This window comes from Stomoxys calcitrans, chromosome 4, assembly GCF_963082655.1.
Source record: "Stomoxys calcitrans chromosome 4, idStoCalc2.1, whole genome shotgun sequence".
Lineage (NCBI taxonomy): Eukaryota > Metazoa > Arthropoda > Insecta > Diptera > Muscidae > Stomoxys > Stomoxys calcitrans.
In genome coordinates this window covers 93,785,076-93,805,777 of record NC_081555.1, presented here as the reverse complement: position 1 = coordinate 93,805,777, position 20,702 = coordinate 93,785,076, and the positions used below count along the sequence as shown (strand labels likewise).

The following is a 20,702-nucleotide window of genomic DNA, read 5'->3' as shown; positions in this document are numbered from 1 at the left end:
AAAAAGATGAAATTATGCCTGGACTGATTCAATCCTATCGGAGTAGCACTTGTAGAATGGGTTCCAAACCACACAACCGTATTTCAATGTCTTTATTCGGAAAACAGGGATATAGGCTAGATGCATACAAATAAGGTCAGATCCGGCTTATACATAGATGTTAAGGAGTCCACTGTAACGTCGAAAATGGTTAGTAAATGCATATTTCGGGGCTCAAACCCTTGAATTGGAAAGTTATGAACTTGAGATTTCATATGGGGAGATCTGTATAAAGGGTGCTATATCGAAATATAGGCTGTGATTTCAACAAACAGACGGTCTAGATCGTCTATGAATATAACTATCCAGTATGTAAACTTTGTAGGGTTGAAAAAATATTATTTGATGGGCTGCAAATGGAGTGGTCAAATGACCAACCGCATTTTGGCTTGTAGAACATTTGGTAGGATTTTTCTTGAATTTTGGCAGGAAATAATTTTCTTGAGTGGCAACACTGGTCGTTACTTTACTTTACTTTAATTGGCCATGACAGAATATTTCTTCCACTAGCCGAACGTAGAATAGCGTTCCAAGCGCCTCGATCTTCTGCGCTCATTCTAAAATCTCTGACACCAAGTTTCGAGGTGTCTCCCACAACTTGATCTTCCATCGGGCTTTTGGTCTTCCCGGTTTGCGTGTACCACCGTGTTTGCCTTCAAAAGTCTTCTTTGCTGGAGCTTCTTCATCCATTCTGACAACATGACCTAGCCAACGCAGCCGTTGTATTTTGATGCGTGTAACTATGCTATCGTCGTCATACAGCTCATACAGCTCGTGGTTCATACGTCGCCTATATTCTCCGTTAACGCAAACTGGTCCATATATTTTACGAAGAATCTTTCTCTCAAATACTCCAAGCACTGCCTCATCTGCTTTCACAAGTACCCATGCTTCAGAACTATATAACAGCACGGGTAGTATCAGTGTCTTGTAAAGTGTAGTATTCGTCTGTCGAGAGATGACCTTGTTTCTAAACTGCTTACTTAGTCCAAAGTAGCATCTGTTTGCCAGTATTATTCTTCGCTTTATCTCAAAACTGGTGTCATTCGTTTCGGTTACGGCGGTGCCGAGGTAGATAATGTTACTGACTATCTCAAAGTTGTGGTTCCCAACTTTCTCCATGTTCTTTATCTGCTCGGTTGTACAAGGCTTTTTGGGAGTTGAGACCATCTTTGTAGTCAACAAAGAGATGGTAGGTGTTGATTTGTCCTTCTCAGGTCTTTTCCAGGATTTGGCGCAGTGTGCATATCTGGTCTAGGGTGGATTTACCAGGTCTAAAACCGCATTGATAGGGCCCAATTATCTCATTGACTTTAGGTTTTAATCTTTCACAAAGTACGCTCGAGAGTATTTTGTATGCGATGGGGAGGAGACTTATTCCTCTGTAGTTGGCACATTCCGTCTTGTCTCCTTTCTTGTGTACGGGACATAGTATGCTGAGGTTCCAATCATCGGGGGTGCGTTCTTCTAGCCAGATTGCGCAGATAAGCTGATGCATACGCCTCATCAGTGTGTCGCCTCCGGTCTTAAATAGTTCAGCGGGTAACCCGTCGGCTCCTGCTGCCTTGTTGTTCTTTAGTCGGGTTACTGCTACTTGTACCTCATTCTGACTAGGAGGTAAACATTCTATACCATCATCAGGGATTGGTTCTGCGGTATCCTCTTCGCCGCCAACATCGGGCACTAGCAGTTGGGTAAAATGTTCTTTCCATATCCTCAGCATGTTGCCTGTGTCAGTTACCAGATTTCCTTCTTTGTCTCTGCAGGGGGATGTGCCTGCACCAAAGCCATTGGTTTGATGTTTAATTCTTTGGTAGAATTTCCGGACTTCATTCTAACTCCTGTACATCTCAATTCGCTCACACACACATCTTTCCATTTCCTTTTTCTTTCTGCGGAATAGACGTTTCTCCTCTCTCCTTTTCTCCCGATACCTCTCCTTCATCTGGCGCGTTGCTACTGATTGCAGGGTTGCTCTATATGCCGCATTCTTGGCTTCAGTAGCATCTCGACACTCTTGGTCGTACCATGGGTTTTTTGGAGGAGGCTTTCGGTACCCAAGTACGGATTTCGCGGCATTTTCCATGGAGTGGGCAATAGTTTGCACTGCGCCACTATATCATCGGAACAAGGAGTGCTTTCATCAAGCAGTTGGGTCAGTCGAGTGGAGTATGCCGCTGCCATTTGTTGTGTCTGCAGCTTTTCAATGTCCAGCTTCCGTGCAGTGTCAGATCGTACTTTCCTCGCCATGTTCAAACGGGTGCGAACCTTTGCTGCAACAAGGTAATGATCCGAATCTATATTCGCTCCACGGATCGATCGTACATCTAACACGCTGGATGAATGCCTTCCATCTATCACAACGTGATCAATTTGGTTTCTCGTGTTTTGATCGGGTGACAGCCATGTGGCTTTGTGGATATTTTTATGTTGAAATCTGGTGCTACTAACTACCATGTTTTTTGCCGCGGCGAAATCTATCAGCCTCAACCCATTACTGGACGTTATCTCGTGGAGGCTAAACTATTTTCGCATTAAAATCTCCCAGAACGATTTTAATATCATGGGGGGGCAGCGGTCATATTCTCTCTCTAGGCGCTCGTAGAAAATATCTTTGGTCTGCTCGTCTTTGTCTTCCGTCGGGGCATGGGCACAAATAAGACTGATGTTGAAGAATTTGGCTTTTATGCAGATTGTGGCTAGCCTCTCATCCACCGGAGTAAAGCTGGAAATTAGGTGTTTCAGTCTTCGACTAACCACAAATCCGCAGCCAAATTTATGCCTCGTGTTATGGCAGCTATAGTATAGTTCGTCACCGTTTGGTGTTGTAGTGACGCCGTTCCCAGTCCATCGCACTTCCTGTAAGGCGGTTATGTCTGCCTTGTACTTCTCTAATACATCCGCCAGCGCGTATACTGTACCTTCTCTATAAAGAGTGCAGACATTCCAGGTGCAAATCATGGTCCTTTTTTCGTTTGCGTGGGTCGTCAACGTTGGGGGGGTCCGATTTTACTATTCCTTTGTTTTTCATAGTAGTTCTATGTTTTCCGGGGGCGGGTTACTGGCCCAGCGCCCCAACCGCATGGGTTTGTGGGATTGCATGTATCCCTCGTTGTGGCGAGCCGCTTGCTCCAAAATCCGACGCTCGCCGCCAGCCGCCCCTAACCTGGAAACAGACGCTGATGATGGCCATTGGTTATTTGGAGGCGCCAATAACTCGCCTTGTCATCTCGAGTATCATTGGCACTCAGTATTTAGTTACGAGCCAGTGCCACCTGACTCCTCACTGAGACTCTCCTCTCGAAAAACGCTGACTGCCAGCGGCCGCATTTGCAGCTACTCCGCATAAAAACGGAGCTTTCCACCATCCGCAACCTGTGGACGCGCCCGGTAGCTTTTAGCTAAGTTTCCCGTGATAACGATGGGCACCACACAAGTGGGAGCTCAAATTTCCAGCCTGTGTGGTGCTCATAGTCATCCCGTATCGGCCGGGATACGCAACACTGGTCGTTAGTGTCTCGAAAGTCGTCAGTGTTTCGTGAGTCGTGATTTTTCTCGTAAGTGTGCGTGAAACCAGGTTTGTCTCATGAGCGTGCGTGAACGTGAGTCGACATAAAAAAAGTCGTGCGTGAGTAACATATTTTTTCGTGAGCGTACATGAGCATGAGTGAAAATGCACATATCTAGTATACAGTATCGGAGTGTTCTCCTTCTTTGCCCTTTATTTAAGAATACCAAAGAATTGCCTAATAAATTAATTGTCTCATTTAAGGTCTCATTTTAAAGTGATTCATATTTTTTTTTCTCATCCTCTATCTTCTGCTCTAATTCCTATTAAAATGAAAAAAATGTCCACCCTTAACAATTATTATTTAAGACCATTAACGCTCAGCACGTTTTTAACAACGTCAAACTTTAACTTTTCTGAGATCATCGACCTCTTGACGGTACTAATCTATGGAAATATGCCGCTTTTCTGGGATTAATTTAAAATGTCTACAGGTGTTTGTTTTTAGTCGGCTGACTATTGCCTTCAAAGCCGGTTACATGGCAACATGAATAATTCAAGAATGACATTCGCATTCATATTGCCAGTCCTTCGAAGGAGCTTATCTTTGGCCTTGTCCAATAAACCATTGTTCTTGTTTTTATGGCTGGTTGGTTCTCTTGAATCGTAAACAACTGGTATTGATTTCTCATGAAAAGGATGACTAACACACACAAAAGTGGGTTACCGATGTTTCTACATCCTTCGTCCTTTCGTGGCTATGAGGTCATTAGGAATACTTCTATACACCAGTTGACCCAACACAATGTGATTTGACCTCAATTTCTCATTCTCTGTCCCACTCTCTTGCGTTTTGACGCAAAGAGAGCTTGTTATTAAAGGACTGCTCTTAAATGATAACCTTTATAATAAATCAAAGAGCTCCAACATATGCACACGTCTTTTTTTATTTCCCAACATGTGTTTCCGTACTCAGGTTATCTGGATCACAAGCTGCAAAGTAAAAAACTTGGAATTTTCAATGCATATTCTAGAAAATTTCTATTTCTCTTGAAGGACTTTTATCGCAATGAAGAATATTTTTGCCGACAATTACCCCTGGAAGAAAATTTTTTTATTTTGTCAAAATTTCACTTCTATATGAAATTTTGTCAAAATTTCATTTCTATATGAAATTTTGTCAAAATTTCATTTCTATAGAAAATTTTGTCAAAATTTCATTTCTATAGGAAATTTTGTCAAAATTCCATTTCTATAGGATTTTTTGTCCCAATTTCATTTCTATACAAAATCTTGTCAAATTTCATTTCTATAGGAAATTTTGTCAAAATTTCATTTCTATAGGAAATTTTGTCAAAATTTCATTTCTATAGGAAATTTTGTCAAAATTTCATTTCTATAGGAAATTTTGTCAAAATTTCATTTCTATAGGAAATTTTGTCAAAATTTCATTTCTATAGGAAATTTTGTCAAAATTTCATTTCTATAGGAAATTTTGTCAAAATTTCATTTCTATAGGAAATTTTGTCAAAATTTCATTTCTATAGGAAATTTTGTCAAAATTTCATTTCTATAGGAAATTTTGTCAAAATTTCATTTCTATAGGAAATTTTGTCAAAATTTTATTTCTATAGGAAATTTTGGTAAAATTTTATTTCAATAGGAAATTTTGGTAAAATTTTATTTCTATAGGAAACTAGCCGAATCGGGCCCGCTCCGCTGCGCCTTCTTTAACTGTCTAATGTCTTTTTAGGGTGGGGACACTTCGCCCTGAATGTGGATATCGAATTCATGCAACTGTAGCCAATTCCAGCCGTGGTTATCCCTTCCTAATGCTGGCGACATTTGTGAGGTACTATGCCATGTTAAAACTTCTCACCAAAGAGGTGTCGCATTGCGGCACGCCGTTCGGACTCGGCATTAAAAAGAAGGCCCCTTATCATTGAGCTTAGAATTTGAATCGGATAGCACTTAGTCATATGTGAGAAGTTTGCCCGAGTTGAGTTCCTTAGAGGAATGTTCATGGGCAAAAATTTGCTATTTATTGATTTCAGATTCGTGCTTTACTCCCAAAGACCTTTGATTTGAGTTCCATACTGCTATGGTCGCAAATTGGTCCTCTTTGGTTGGTGTTTTTTGTGAGAGGGGCGGCCCCCAAACACTTGGTCCCACATTTGGATATTAGATTCGTCTTCTACCCGCAAATACCTTTCATTTGAGTCCCATATTGCCATGGTAGGTAAATATGTCCGAAATGGGGTGTTTAGGGGTTTGGGGTGATTCCCCAAACACTTGGTCCGAAAATTGGATATCAGATACGTTTTCTAACCTTAAATACCTTTAATTCGAGTCCCAGGTTCTCGTGATTGGTCTATATATATATTTGGTAGGTTTTGGTGGTCGGGCGGCCCCCCTAAGTACCCCATCCGATATTTGGATACCAAATGTTTGTTTTTAGATTACTATCGGCTGGTTTTAGGTTTTGAGGCATAGAAAATTTTGCTTAAATCGCACCACACTTCTCCGAGATCTAGCGTTTCTGAAAATTAGAGTAAGGGGGAAGGTCCGCTCCCCCCTTATAGATATCTATGAAATTTACATGAAAATCGGTTCAGCCGTTTTTGAGTCTATACGGAACAGAAAAACGAACAAGTCAACAAACAAACACAAATTGATTTTTATATATAAGATTATCTGAACTCGGCCCGCCCTGCTTCGCCCGATAATGCTATGTTGGAGAAAAGTACTCAAAATTTTAAAATGTTCTGCTTAGTTTGAAAATGTATCCCAATTTTTCTGTAGATTTTTCTATTCTCAAATATCTCTTATCTAAACCCCATTAAGTAAAAGTCTTGTTTAAGAGTGTATTGGATCCCCAGAGACTTTGTCTCAAAAGTGGAAGTCAGTTTCGTGATCTACTCCTAAAGACCTTTCATTTTAGATCCATACTGCCATGGTCGGTAAATATGTCACGCTGAACGTCATAATTTTTGATGTATGGCGGCCTACATACATATATTTGTGTCCCCACAAATTAAATAAATCACATAGTTTCCTGTTAGGTCATCGTGATTAATCGACTGTTTTGGGGTGAGGTGGTCCGTTATATCGGATATATAGATATAGGAGCGGAATAAAGATATACGATTCGTAGTCCACAACATTATACCTTTAATTTAACCACATATTGTCATGATTGGTGTATACAACCCTTTGGTGGAGGGCTTCCAAATGAGGGCTGTGCGCTACACTCCATCTGCCACTTGAGCACATATTTGAATGACGCACTCTACTCACACTCTATAATCAACTCTCGAATACCTTTCATTACTTTCATTAGATTCGATTTGGATTCGGATTCCTTGGACCAAATATATTGGGTTGCCCAAAAAGTAATTGCGGATTTTTTAAAAGAAAGTAAATGCATTTTTAATAAAACTTAGAATGAACTTTAATCAAATATACTTTTTTTTACACTTTTTTTCTAAAGCAAGCTAAAAGTAACAGCTGATAACTGACAGAAGAAAGAATGCAATTACAGAGTCACAAGCTGTGAAAAAATTTGTCAACGCCGACTATATGAAAAATCCGCAATTACTTTTTGGGCAACCCAATATATAATACTATCTTCGTATTTTATTCTCCAATACCTCTCATTTCATACCCATATTGTCCTGATCAATCAACCCAGAATTTGGGTGCTGTTTTTGGGGTAAGGAGGGAGGATCTGTCCCCTTCCAATATCAATAAATTATAAAGGCTATTCCTCCTTCCTGATCATATTCGCAATCAACTACCGATTACCTTTCATTCGAGTCCCATATTGTCATTATCGTCCAATATGCCTATTTAAAGGGGTTTTGGAGTCGGGGCTGCCCCCCAGTTACTTGGACCCAATTTCTAATATAAAATTCGTAGTCTACTCCTGAATACCTTCCATTTGAGTCCCATATTATCCCGATCGGTTTACTTTTATTTTTGGATCGTACATTTAACAAAATCTATGAACCAAAAAATATATAGCCTATGAACAAAATATATAGCCTATTGTTCCTTCCAGACTACTCCCCACAATCGATTCAACCGAATTACCGATTTAGAGTCTATACTGAAAAAACAAATTTACAAACCCACAAACATAAATACAATCAAACATACACAAATTCATTTTTATGGATATGGATAGATATGGGTACATGCATGTTCGCCGATGTGGGATATTGACTTCTTAAGCCTCTAGAGGGTGTAATTCTTATGCGATTCGGCTGACATTTTGCACAATGATTTCTACTATGGTATCCAACTTTCAAATCAATTATGGTCCGAATCAGACTATAAATTCATATAGCTCCAATAGCGTAGCAATTCTTATCTATTTTCCATCTATCTATTATCTATACGGGGCAAAGAACGCTTTTACTTGTTCATATTAAATTTTTCATACGTATCACACGATGTGTATAACTTTCAGAGTTACTATCTTCAAAATACATTTGACTATACATATCGTGTGATAGCAGCTTTTACAACGCGAGACAAATTCTGTCTCTCCCCATTCCCATTTTATTTTTATGTTTTTTTTTTGTTTTTTGTACCATATATTTTCAGTATCAATTTAAAATTTGGACCTTGATACAACATACATATGCATATTTTATAATCGGTTTCGTAAAGTGCATATCATTTTATTAAATGTACCCGCTTTTAATTTTAGACACATTTTTTGCTACAATTTCTTGTTGGATTGGGCTCTTACAATTAACATGATTTCATTATATTTAAAAGATTATCTCTCCTTCGAGCCGGATTTGAACCAGCGACCTATGGATTTCCACATACACTTTGTACAATCTCTACAGTCCACCGCTCTACCAACTGAGCTATCGAAGGTTTTTTGTTAGCAACTCATTTGAAATGCTTTTATTTTAAATTGTGTATCGATAAGAAATAAACAAATGTACGTCTGAATACTTCAAATTTTGTGATAAAACAAAAAACCAATCCTTCGAGCCGGATTTGAACCAGCGACCTATGGATGTCCACAATATCTTTAGCAAATTTTCTACAGTCCACCGCTCTACCAACTGAGCTATCGAAGGTTTTCGAGCACGAGCAAAATTAAACAAAACAAAACAGAAAACGTCAACCAAATCACATTGTATGCTAAATATAGTCGCTACCATGCTTATCAATGAAATAATTATGCAATGAATTGTTGTTAAAAACATTTTATGTTAACGACACTGCTACAACATACACATAAATGAACAATGAACTTGATTTATAAGATATCTAAGGCAAAATCAAACGAAAAGTGAAAGCAAAACCTCATCTGAATATACATATGTATCGTACGGTTTAACCATCAACACAAACACACAGTCACCACAAACACACAGTTGGTGGGCCAAATAGCAACAACTCCTTGAATATGTTGAAATGTGCACTTGTGTGTACCACTTATAGCAAAGTGGTGCGAATAACGGCAAAATTGTTGGTAGTGCACTCTAACTAACTTTTTTTTTCGCTAGACAATGGGATTGCATGATCTGAAATTGTAAAGTAAATTCCATTTTTATACCATCATAAAAGACATGCTTGCCAGCTGTCAATGTTTATTTAGGACCTTCGATAGCTCAGTTGGTAGAGCGGTGGACTGTAGATGTGATCTTCTTAAGATAGAAATCCATAGGTCGCTGGTTCAAATCCGGCTCGAAGGATAGTTTTTAAAAATGTGTACAAAAAGTTCTAAATAATCTCAATATCGAAATTAAAAAGAATCAACAAAATATTGGGGTTTGAGAAACGTAATATAAAGTTGGATGGCAAAACAACAGTAAATAGACAAAGGAGGGTATTTTCTCCTTAACGCTTTTTCATTCATAATATATAATATGGGGTAATCTTCAAAACAAAAATCCAAAAGACTTTGCAGAACCTCATTACTATTATAATTTGATTTGGCGTTTGAATTTTTTTTTAATAAATTAACATAAGAATAATTTGAATTCAAAGAAAAACTATAATCATAACAAGACCTTCGATAGCTCAGTTGGTAGAGCGGTGGACTGTAGAAGTAAAAGACTTAAAGAAGAAATCCATAGGTCGCTGGTTCAAATCCGGCTCGAAGGATAATTTTTTAAATACGTATCATAAAAAAATAAAATTTTAATAAAAAATAAAATCAAAAAAAATATTAATTAAAAATAATATTGAAATACAGATTTTAAAAGAAAAGAAACTGTACCAGATCATGTTTGGAAAATATTATATTTAATACCATTTACATAAATATTAAGTATTTATTGGGTTGCCCAAAAAGTAATTGCGGATTTTTTAAAAGAAAGTAAATGCATTTTTAATAAAGCTTAGAATGAACTTTAATCAAATATACTTTTTTTACACTTTTTTTCTAAAGCAAGCTAAAAGTAACAGCTGATAACTGACAGAAGAAAGAATGCAATTACAGAGTCACAAGCTGTGAAAATATTTGTCAACGCCGACTATATGAAAAACCCGCAATTACTTTTTGGGCAACCCAATAGCTTTAAAACTACAAACATATGTAACCTTCGATAGCTCAGTTGGTAGAGCGGTGGACTGTAGAGACATAATCTGGAAAAAAGTAGAAATCCATAGGTCGCTGGTTCAAATCCGGCTCGAAGGAATTATTTTTAACCATCGGTTAAAATAAAGCTTGGATTATAATTGATTGTTTTAAAAAATTTCGTCGAAATATGCTTTTTGAGGAATATGTTGACAAATTTTTCAAAAAATTTAATTTCTATGGGAACTTTTGTCAAAATTTAATTTCTATAAGAAATTTTGTCAAAATACCGTTTAAATAGAAAATTTTGCCAAAATTTCATTTTTATCGGAAACTAACCGAACCGGGCCCGCTCCGCTGCGCCTTCTTTAACTCTACTGTTTTTTTAGGGTGGGGACACTTCGCCCTGAATGTCGTTATCGAATACGTGCCACTGTAGCCTATATCCGCTGAACGCCTGCGTTCGAATTCTGGCGAGAACATCGAAAAAAATTTAAAGCGGTGGTTGTCCCCTCCTAATGCTGGCAAAATTTGTGAGGTACCAAGCCATACATGGTCATGTAAATTCTCCCCAAAGAGGTGTCGGACTGCCGCACGCCGTTCAGACATTTCGACTCAAATATTCGTATTACATTTGTGATTTCACTCCCAAATCCCTTTAATCCCATTTTGTCATGAACTTTAAATGTGAACCGTTTGGAAAGTGTTTTGGGGCTGGGGCGCCTACTAAATTCGTTATTTACCATTAATTTGAGCCCCATATTGCCATAGTTGGCAATGAAGTTCAAATTAGCGGGTGCTTTAGGGTGTACCCCCAAACACTTGGCTCCCAAATTGGATATCAGATTCGTTTTCTACTCTCAAATGTCTTTAATTTGAGTCCCATATTGTCATAATGGGTCAATGATCCTATTTTACGTATTTTTAGGAGAAAAAGCGCCACCTAGATCTAAACGCAAATTTTGATGTCATATTCGTAATCTACTCCCAAATATGTTTCATTTGAGTCCCATATAGCCATGGTCGGCTAAGGTGCCCATTTGTGCGTATTTGGGGGTGGGGCGACCTCCCTTTATATCGACCTAATTTTATATGCCATATTTGTAATCTACTGCCAAATACTTTTTATTTGAGTCCCATATTGACATGAACGTCGAATATATCTGTTTAGAGAAGTTTTGGGGTTGGGGCGGCCCGCTGGGTACTTGAACCCCAAATTTTAATACGTTGTTCGTTTTCTAGTCTCTCATACCTTTCATTTGATACCCATATTGTGCCTATCGGCCCATATACTTCAATAAAATCTGTGACCCCATATGCCAGATTCGTAATCTACTCCCGAATACCTTTCATTTGAGCCCCACATTGATATGAACGTTCAATTTGCCTACTTGGAGGAGTTTTGGGGTTGGGGAAGCCGCCCTATATAAAGGGTGATTTTTTTGAGGTTAGGATTTTCATGCATTAGTATTTGACAGATCACATGGGATTTCAGACATGGTGTCAAAGAGAAAGATGCTCAGTATGCTTTGACATTTCATCATGAATAGACTTACTAACGAGCAACGCTTGCAAATCATTGAATTTTATTACCAAAATCAGTGTTTGGTTCGAAATGTGTTCATTCACCGTAACGTTGCGTCCAACAGCATCTTTGAAAAAATACGGTCCAATGATTCCACCAGCGTACAAACCACACCAAACAGTGCATTTTTCGGGATGCATGGGCAGTTCTTGAACGGCTTCTGGTTGCTCTTCACTCCAAATGCGGCAATTTTGCTTATTTACGTAGCCATTCAACCAGAAATGAGCCTCATCGCTGAACAAAATTTGTCAACATTTGAACACATTTCGAACCGAACACTGATTTTGGTAATAAAATTCAATGATTTGCAAGCGTTGCTCGTTAGTAAGTCTATTCATGATGAAATGTCAAAGTATACTGAGCATCTTTCTCTTTGACACCATGTCTGAAATCCCACGTGATCTGTCAAATACTAATGCATGAAAATCCTAACCTCAAAAAAATCACCCTTTATAATACCATATTCGCATTCTACTCTTCAATACCTTTTATTTGATATCCATATCATTATCGGCCCACTTTTGATTTTGGGCGGTCGTTTTGGGGTAAACGGGGAGGGTCCGCCCCCTTCCGATACCAACAAATTATAAAGCCTATTCGTTCTTCCTGACCATATTCGTAATGTACTTCCAGTTACCTTTCATTTGAGTCCCATATCGTCATGCTCGTCCAATAAACCTGTTTTAGGGGGTTTTGGGGTTGGGGTCCAGTTACTTGGACCCAATTTTTAATATGAAATTCGTACTCTACTCCTGAACACCTCTCATTTGCGGTAACTGGCACTGTGCCAAGTACGGTCAAAATCAGTCTATAACCTGATATAGCTCCCAGATCGGTTTATCTCCCGATTTGACTTCTTGAGCCCTTACACACCGATCTCCCGATTTGACTTCTTGAGCCCTTTCACACCAAAATTTTTGTCCGATTTGGTTGAAATTTTGCATGCGATGTTCTGTTACGACTTTCAACAACCTTGTTCGGTTCCTAAAAGTTTTAATTTTTACTGATTAGACAGAAGTTTGGTATTTAAAATTAAATAATGCCCTTTAACTAAATTTATTTTGTATAAATTGTCGTGATTCTTTTCTTTGTAGATTCTTTCCAGACACTTAGACCTCTACAATAGATTGGCCACATTAGCACATTGCTACTCCGATTAGGTGCACGAGCTATTTCCATCATAGTCCTTTCTCTAAAAAAAAACAGAAGTCTATATGTCCTTCTTTGATTGTCATTGACGATTGAATTTATAAGTTTATTAAAGCATGTGCCTGTTTATTTTCCCCTTTATCAATCTCTTTTTTTGGCAGTAGCATAACTCAACAAATATTCAAATGGTCAGCCGGCCGGGTTTCAAGCCCCCCATAACAATAACACAGAGATGCCGATAAAAATGTTAATGTATATATGTATACCTATATATACATATATTGGCAATGTCAGTGACATACAGCTTCAAATCTTGTCGGGTGTTTATTTTGGTTTCCCTCCCCCTTCAAATCGTTCTCTTTGGTAACATAATAGAATTAAATAATAAACAGCTGTTTGTCGGACTCTCTCTTCAGAGATTTCTAATTTCTCTGTGTTGTGTGAATTAGATGAGTGTCTAACATATGACATTTAGTAAGACGAGAACATTTGTAACGATAACAACAAGAGGCGGTTACTTTGTGTTTTTTTGTGGTCTACTGTGTAAATAAGTTTTTTGTCCGACAAAAACATTTGAAATAAAGAGAAGATTGTGCCAATGTAATAAAATAATTTGGAATTTTTGATTTTGAGTTAGGAGGCAGGTGGCAGCTGGTTTCATTCCTTTGTTACTGCCGTTTGATGGGCATTAATGAAAGAGGTGTGATTTCTTCTAAGGCAAATAATTTAATATTCTAACATCTAGGAGTGAATAGCTTATACCTAATTATGAATGAATATATATGCATATACTGTTGAAGTGTTCCTATGTCTATTAATTCAAAGTTTGGTGAATGTGGGCAAAATAAAAATTGCAAATAAACTAATTTTAGTGATGAAAAACAATAACCAAAGATAAAAAATTCAGCGGCACGGAAGTCATTAAAGCGTAAAACTGTAAATACTAAAAACTATATTTTGTAATTTGCACTGTGTTTAAATTGGATGGCAATTTTGTGATGAAATAACGTAAATTCCCCCTATATATAAAACAGTGATTCATTTTGTGTAAGCGCAGCTTTTGTCAGCATTTTCTTTGGCCGGCACAAAGATTCAACAAAATACCTTGGAGGTCTTGGGACTAAAATACCATATACACATCTACATCAATAAGAAAACCTTATGTAAGTTTTGAGCGTTTAAAATAGTATGCGAATGTTTTTCAAAACATTAAATCATTTATCAGATGTTGACATACTACTACTAGGCATGCGACCATATGAAAAAAAAAAAACATGTAAATAAATGTGTACATATGTATGTATTAAAGTAGCGGTTGTTAATACCACCCATTAAACTGAAAGTCATTCTTATAAACGATTTTTTATAGTTGTGCCGTATGTCAGCGATTTTAAATGAATGGAAAAATTATTCACAATTTCTTAACAATATCAAAAGAACGAAATTAAGCAAAGTGAAATGTTAGCAAATTTTTGTTTTCTCTGTTTTTTTTGTTTGAATATAGCCAGGTACAAACAATCAATGGCATTTTGTTTTGTTATTGTTTATCTAAATCTCTTCATCTGCGTTCGCTTTGTTTGTGTTCTCTGTAGATGATGATACAAGACGTAAATGAGAACTGTGCTGTTCAGAGTTGCCATAGTTTGTTATGAGAAAAACTATAATAAGTAGAACTGAGTGGGATTGTTTTATTTTGTTATTATTAGGCCTGTTACGATTCCCGCGGAAGTGTTTGTGAATAAAATTTCTAATAAATTCGTGCAATGTTTAGGTGTATTTTCCGGGTTTCTTGCGATTTTTATTTTAATCTAAATTAGAATTCGTTGGCGATTTGCCCGATTTTTAAACTGAACACAAACATTTTTCTTCACAATTTCTTGTATGAATTTATCATAAAAAATCACTTATTCAAATAAGGAGATCGGTTATAAGGGGAGTTATAAAAGATTTGGATATGAAATTTGATAGTCAAATAAGTCATAATGCAAAATTTTAGCTGAATCTGATAACATTCGCACTTTTTAGAACTAATTTTGAGACATAGGTTTAAATTGCAGCTGTATCAGTTTATGGGCCAATTCTGACCATATTTGGCTGCATGTTGCGAGTCACTGTAAAACAGTTTGGTTAGGTAACACCTCGAAATATTGATCTAAGAACCTATGAACTATATAAAGTATGCCAATTGAGATGATCGCCATGCATGCCGATAGATAATTGGTTATTCATTATGCTGAACTAGCAAAATCTCGAAGGAACAAGCGAAAATAATCAATATTACTCGATCTGCTGACCATAAGCATGATCTTCAAGGTAGAGTTGGACTCAAATGGCCGTTCATAAATCCAAAAAACAGCAAAGTTCGATTGGATTTTGTTTGGGAACTCGTGTTTTTGGAATTTGCATGTTGTATGAACGCAAATTTGCATTATTTGGTTCGGATGGCCCAAGTAAGATATGGCTGTGGCCATGGACCCACAGCACACAGTTCCAACCTTAAAGCACAGAGTAGGGTCTATAATAGCATGGGGTTGCCTTAGTGCTGTCAGCGTAGTAAAGAGTAGTAAACAGTAAAAATCAGGGATAAGATATATTATTTAAACATTCAGAAAAATAAATTTAAATGTAGTGCTGAAAAAATAGAATCGGGAAAAATTCCAATTTTATCAAGATAATGACCCTAAACTCAAATCCTACATTCTTTGAGAACTGATGCTTATAACTGTCCAAAAGAGTCTCAAACACCTACTCAAGACACTTCATTCAAAATAAATATTTTAACCTTAATATGAAAAACCTGTGTATCCCTATTTCTCTCACAATTATTTTCCTATGTTGTAATCATAGACGAAGGAGTAAAGCTAGGCGCTTAAAATTTTGCACAAATACCTTTAATTGGGTCGGTTGGGATTGTAAATGGGCCATATCGGTTCAAGTTTTGTTATAGCTGCTATATAAACCGATCTTGGGTCTTGACTTCTTAAGCCTCTAGAGGGCGCAATCATCCGATTTGACTGAAATTTTGCACGTGGTGTTTTGGTATCACTTCCAACAACTGTGTTAAGTATGGTTCAAATCGGCTCATCACCTGAAGTAGCTGCCATATGAACCGATCTTGGGTCTTGACTTCTTAAGCCTCTAGAGGGCACAATTATCGTTCGATTTGACTGAAATTTTGCACGCGGTGTTTTGGTAACAATTCCAACAACTGTGCTTAGTATGGAGCAAATCGGTACATAACCTGATATAGCTACCATATAAAATGATCTGAGATCTTGACTTCTTTAGCCTCTAGAGGCTGCAATTCTCATCTGACTTTGCAGAAATTTTGTACCATGCCTTCTCCCATGACCTTCAATATACGTGTCCAATATGGTCCGAATCGATCTATAGCTTGATACGGCTCGCATATAAACCGATCTCCCGATTTTGCTTCTTGAGCCCCTACAAGGCGCAATTCTTATCCGAATGGACTGAAATATTACACAATGACTTCTACAATATTTAGCATTCAATTCATTTATGGTCCGAAGAGGACTAAATCTTGATAAAGCTCCAATAGCATAACAGTTCTTATTCCTTATTCTTTGTTTGCCTAAAAAGAGACGCCACGAAAAGAACTTGACAAATGCGATCCATGGTGGAGTGTATATAAGATTCGGCCCGCCCGAACTTAGCACGCTCTTACCCATTATATTTTCAATCGAACATATTCATATGCGAAACTTAAAAAGTAAAGAAAAAAATTTAATTGAATGTTTCAAGTACTAATTAAATTTTGGTTCCATTTGCCAATTCACTGAAAACAGCTGAATTTATAAAGGGAAAGCAGCTGTTTTTTGTGAATTGGCGAACGAAACTTAATTTAGAATTACTGTGTCGATTTTACAATTGCAATTCTGAGTTTATAAAATATTTCCTGTATGGATATAGTTGTTAGTGGTTGATTAATGGATAAAATATGTCATTAGTTCGATTTCTATTTGCCTTTAACGACTGAACCTGGGGCTAGATTCAAATATGGTACTATCTGCACCTGAATAATCTGAAAAATGCTCCTTTTATGGGCTCAAGACTTTATATCGGGAGATCGGTCTATATGGAAGCTATATCCAAATATGGTCCGTTCTGGACGATATTCAACAAGAAGGTTTAGCGGAGTACCAAAACGCACTGTTTCAAATTTCATCCAAAAATCATGCCCTAGATATGACATAGTTGGATAGTAAGGGGACCTGTCACTGGTCACTGAAAACTGATGAAATCACCAGTTTGAGACCGGTTCAGAGTTCTGCAGGGGACAAACAAACACAAAATTTAAATTTTAACGTGTCGAAAAAACGACAAACTTTTTTGGAAAAAATTTTGAAAGCAATAAAAATGTCCACAATCGATTGAAAACAAATTAAATTCATTGTTCATTCATGGTTGTTTTCAAATTGATGCCTGTTTAAAGAGTCGAAAAACACATCTATATTAATTTAATTTAATAAATTTGGTTGCCCACAATAAAAAGGTAATACGGTAACCCTACATGTGTTTGTGCCAGGAAAACAGCAAAGTTTCCGGAAGAGAGGGAGAGAGAGAGAGAGAGAGTTAAAAGAATCTGACATCAGTTGCGCATTTCCTCTAATGCCAATACTCTTAAAGGTGCAATTGTAAAGTGTAAAGTAAGAGAACATACAAATTTACAGTGAATACAAAAAGTGGGTACAACAGAACATGTTCGTACTTACATTAAGCGATTAGGCGAATAACTTAATTTACAACGTTATATGTTCCAAAAAATATAACAAAACAAAGTACTTTATTTAATTTTTATACCCACCACCATGGGATGGAGGGGATATTAAGGGGACCGGTTTATACCCACCACCATGGGATTCGAGGTGTTCCGTTTGTAACACCTCGAAATGTTGATCTGTAAAGTATATACATGTATGATGATAAAGACATATGATGGAGGTATAGTAATTTAGTCATTCCATTTCTAACACCTCGAAATCTCGAAATATTGATCTGCGACCCCATAAAGTATATTTTAGGTTGGTTTAATATTTTTTTTTGGTGCCAGCCCCCAAATCCATCTTCATCGTTATTAAACTTTGAGGCCCCAGAAGCACGTGTTAACATTTTTTAATTGTGCTTAAATTTTGTGAATCTTAAAATCTAACAAAACATTTTATGGGGGTACCGCCTACTGTCCCATTGAGATAAATTCACCCTAGTATATATGTACTTGATCGTCTTGACATTCTGAGTCGAACTAGCCAAGTCCGTTCCTACGTCTCTCGAAATCACGATAAGTTTTGCACTGATACTCCTTATTGGTGTAGGTCGTTGGGGATTGCAAATTGGCCATATTGGTTCAGATTTGGATATGCAAAAGCAAATTTTCCCATGAACATTCCACTTAGGAACAGGGGCCAACTTTTCACATATCAATGAGAGCTGTCCGATTCAATTTTAAGCACAATGATAAGGGGCCTCCTTTTTATAGCCGAGTCCGAACGGCATGCCGCAGTGCGACACCACTTTGGGTAGAAGTTTTTACATGGCAAAGTATCTCCCAAATGTAGGCAGCATTAGTAAGGGGATAACCATCGCTGAAAATTTTTCTAATGTTTACGTCGGGGTTTGAACCAAAGCGTTCAGCGTCATAGTCGGACATGCTAACCTCTGCGCCACGTTGGCCTACAGATTTGGATATATATATTTTTTTTTTACCGCTAGGGAACAGGTTCAAACTTCTCACATATAAATGAGTGCAGTCCGATTCAAGTTTAAGCTCAATAATAAGGGGCCTTCTTTTTATAGCCGAGTCCGAACAGCGTGCCGAACATGTGACACCTCTGTGGAGAGAAGTTTTTACATAACAAAGTACCTCACAAATGTTGCCAGTATTAGGAGGGGAAAACCACCACTGAAAATTTCTTCTCATGTTCTCGCCAGGATCCGAAACCAGGCTTTCAGCGTCATATGCGGACATGCTAACCTTTACGCTACGGTGGCCTCATTTAAACCGATCCTTCGATTTGACTTCTTGAGCCCCTAGAAGCCTCAATGTTTGGCTAAAATTTGGAAAAAAAGACTTGATTTATGAATTCCAACATCCATGCCAAGTATGGTAAGTATTATAAACAGGTATAGCCCCCATATAAACCGATCCCCAGATTTAACTTCTTGAAGCCTGCATTTTTATTCGATTTGGCTGAAATTTGAAAAAAAAGACTTGTGTTATGACTTTCAGACATCCACGCCAAGTATGATCCAGATCTATCTATAAATAGATATAGCCCCAATATAAACCGATCCCCCGATTTGACCTCTTGATCCCTTAAAAGCCTCAATTTTCATTTGATTTAACTGAAATTTGGAAAAAAGAATTGAGTTATGACTTCCAAAATCCGTGCCAAGTATGATCCGAATAGGTTTATAAACTGATATAACCCCTATTTAAACCGATCCCCGGATTTGATTTCTTAAGCCCCTACAAGCCTCAATTTTCATGCGATTCGGCTGAAATTTGGAACATTTATGACTTCCTATATCCATGAATCAGTCTATAAACAGATGTAGCCCTCATATAACCGATCCCAGGTTTTGACTTCGTGAGCCCTTAGAAGCCTTAATTTTCATACGATTTGGATGAAATTTGGAACAAAGACTTGTGTTATGACATCCACGCCAAGTATAATCTGAATCGGTCTATAAATAGATTTAACCCCCATATAAACCGATCCCCAAATTTGTCTTCTTGATTCCTTAAAAGCCTCAATTTTCGTTCGATTATGGCTTTCAACATCCATACCAAGTATGATCGGAATAGGTCTATAAACAGATATAATCTCCATATAAACCGATCCACCAATTTGAGCCCCTATACAAACCTCAATTTTTATCCGATTTGTCTGAAATTTGGAAAAAAGACTTGAGTTATGACTTCCAACATCCACGCCAAGCATGATCCGAATCGGTTTATAAAACGATATAGCCCCCATATAAACCGATCCCCGGATTTGTCTTCTTCAGTTCTAGAAGCCTAAATGTTCACCTGATTTTGCTGAAATTTGGCCCGAATCCCTATCTTATGATAGGGTGCCAAGTTTTATGTGAATCGGTGATATAGGCCCCCAAAGTACCAATATTCCAATATGACTTCTTGAGACCAAAATAATTCAAATACAAACTTTGTGAATAATGGTAAATTTTAGTGGAATCCATGGTGGTGGGTACCCATGATTCGGCCCCGCCGAACTTAGCACGCTTTTACTTGTTTTTAAATAAAATGGGCTGAATTGATTTAAACTTAAGTCGCTCAGCTGTCTCTGTTGCTAAATGATGTGGAAACTTTCAGTGTTTTTCCTCATTAAATTGGATTTATGTAGGCTATACTAAGGGAACAAACAATTTAATCAAATTCAAACAATTCAATTTAATCTCTATGTCATTATAATCGATTCAGATAAGGTTAGATTCGGCAAATGACCAGTAGTGTTCGATATCTTATACTATTTCTACATGTGAGTGCATTTGTTTTTATTGATGATCACATGGCTAGTTAGTTGTTCTTGCTAAGAATAAAGAAGTGTGGAGTATCACGTGCAAATATACCAGTCAATCATAGATCAATAAATGTTTTTAATCGATAGATAAGTTTGTATACAAATATTACCAGAATCAGTAAGTTCTTAAGATCAGCGAAGAAATGTTTACGTTAAGTAAAATCAGAAGATAAAAGGTTAATAGGTACGTATTGGGATAATCATTTTAATCATTGGCGGCAGAAATAATTCTTTCGAATGCCGTAATTTCAATGAAGATTTTCTCCAAGAAAAATTTTAACAAAACTTTCTACGCACAAAAAATATTTT

General features: G+C 37.3%; 1 protein-coding gene and 5 non-coding genes across 8 annotated transcripts in view; 4 read left to right on the top strand and 2 right to left on the bottom strand.

Moving 5' to 3' along the window:
- Positions 1-8,340: 8,340 nt before the first annotated feature.
- On the bottom strand, positions 8,341-8,437 carry Trnay-gua (transfer RNA tyrosine (anticodon GUA)). Its single transcript has 2 exons — positions 8,401-8,437; positions 8,341-8,376 (listed from the first exon to the last, which is right to left on the bottom strand). It is a non-coding gene; the product is annotated as a tRNA-Tyr (tRNA).
- A 111-nt stretch (positions 8,438-8,548) lies between these two features.
- Positions 8,549-8,646, bottom strand: Trnay-gua (transfer RNA tyrosine (anticodon GUA)). Its single transcript has 2 exons — positions 8,610-8,646; positions 8,549-8,584 (listed from the first exon to the last, which is right to left on the bottom strand). It is a non-coding gene; the product is annotated as a tRNA-Tyr (tRNA).
- A 526-nt stretch (positions 8,647-9,172) lies between these two features.
- On the top strand, positions 9,173-9,267 carry Trnay-gua (transfer RNA tyrosine (anticodon GUA)). Its single transcript has 2 exons — positions 9,173-9,209; positions 9,232-9,267. It is a non-coding gene; the product is annotated as a tRNA-Tyr (tRNA).
- Positions 9,268-9,584: 317 nt separating this feature from the next.
- On the top strand, positions 9,585-9,679 carry Trnay-gua (transfer RNA tyrosine (anticodon GUA)). The gene is made up of 2 exons: positions 9,585-9,621; positions 9,644-9,679. It is a non-coding gene; the product is annotated as a tRNA-Tyr (tRNA).
- Positions 9,680-10,116: 437 nt separating this feature from the next.
- On the top strand, positions 10,117-10,214 carry Trnay-gua (transfer RNA tyrosine (anticodon GUA)). Its single transcript has 2 exons — positions 10,117-10,153; positions 10,179-10,214. It is a non-coding gene; the product is annotated as a tRNA-Tyr (tRNA).
- A 3,098-nt stretch (positions 10,215-13,312) lies between these two features.
- LOC106085149 (phospholipid-transporting ATPase ABCA3) overlaps positions 13,313-20,702 on the top strand; it is a 119,464-nt gene continuing 112,074 nt past the window's right edge. The window contains exons 1-2 of one of the 3 annotated variants that reach the window (XM_059366359.1): positions 13,313-13,428; positions 13,574-13,991. The gene's annotated coding sequence lies outside the window, so the exon portion shown is untranslated. Of the gene's footprint in view, positions 13,992-20,702 lie in introns of all 3 variants that reach the window. The other 2 variants (XM_059366360.1, XM_059366362.1) reach the window with 2 other exon arrangements.